The sequence below is a fragment of the Colobus angolensis genome, unplaced genomic scaffold (genome assembly GCF_000951035.1).
Source record: "Colobus angolensis palliatus isolate OR3802 unplaced genomic scaffold, Cang.pa_1.0 Scaffold426, whole genome shotgun sequence".
In the NCBI taxonomy this organism is placed as follows: domain Eukaryota; kingdom Metazoa; phylum Chordata; class Mammalia; order Primates; family Cercopithecidae; genus Colobus; species Colobus angolensis.
The window spans coordinates 872,927-874,193 of record NW_012117666.1 but is presented as its reverse complement, the minus strand read 5'-3'; positions in this window follow the sequence as shown (position 1 = coordinate 874,193).

Here is a 1,267-nt window from a genome sequence, read left to right as displayed (position 1 = left end):
ATGCAAAAAATTAGCCAGGCATGGTGGCGGTTGCCTGTAGTCCCAGCTACTCGGGAGGCTGAGGCAGGAGAATGGTGTGAACCCTGGAGGCGGAGCTTGCAGTGAGCCAAGATCGTGCCACTGCACTCCAGCGTGGGAGACAGAGCGAGACTCCGTCTAAAAAAAAAAAGGACCAAAGTGAGGCAGGAGAACAGGGTCTAGAGGCAGGGCACCTAAGGCTGATTTGCACTGACTTTCTAGAAGTGAATCAAAAGGAAAACCCCAACTTTCCACACCCAAGTAACGAGAGAACAAAAGCTCCTCTCTTTGCCACTACCGCCCTTTCTGCATCACAGATGAGGAATGGAAAGCAGCTCTGATTGGTCCCCTCCTGCAACCAACCAGACTGGTCATGGGTCTAGTCTTCATTTGCATACAAGTATAACTTTGTAACTTCACTTCAGCCTCTGATTGGTCCCCTCCCACAACCAATCAGGTGTTTGCATAGGCTGTAACTTTGTAACTTCACTTCAGCCTCTAGTTGGTTGCCTTGTGCAACCAATCAGACTGGTTGCAGGTCGCTACTTCACTTACACAGGGTGTAAACCAGGTAACCAATGGGAAACCTCTCAAGGCTATTTAAACCCCAGAAAATTCTGTAACCAGCACTCTTGAGTGACTCTCTGGAGCCTGCTCCCACTCTGTGAAGTGTACTTTCACTTCAGTACATCTGTATTTCCATTGCTTCATTCTTTCATCACTTTGTTCATTTTGCCTAATCCTCTGTTCAAAACGCCAAGAACCTGGACGACTCATAGTCAAGACCCTCTACTGGTAATGAAAGCAGAGTCCAATGCAGCCTCCGGTGCCAGCTGCCCCTTCCCAGGAAGTGCCAAGGACAGAGGAGCATGATAGCACCTCGCAGAGGCCTCAGCAAAGCCTCAAGGATGGCATCTCTATAGCCGGATGTGGGGCTCACCATCAGATAAAGCTTGAGGAAAAGAAAGCAGTGGGCAGGAAACCAAGTTCCATTTCTCAATGCGGGTGGTGGTTTCGGGGATGTCTGCCTTATCATAATCCATTAAGTCAAATATTTGTTAGTGTAGTTTTCCGTGTGTGTGTTTTACTTACAATGAAAAGATTTCAAAAGTGAACCAGGGGCCGGGCGCGGTGGCTCAAGCCTGTAATCCCAGCACTTTGGGAGGCCGAGACGGGCGGATCACGAAGTCAGGAGATCGAGACCATCCTGGCTAACACGGTGAAACCCCGTCTCTACTAAAAAATACAA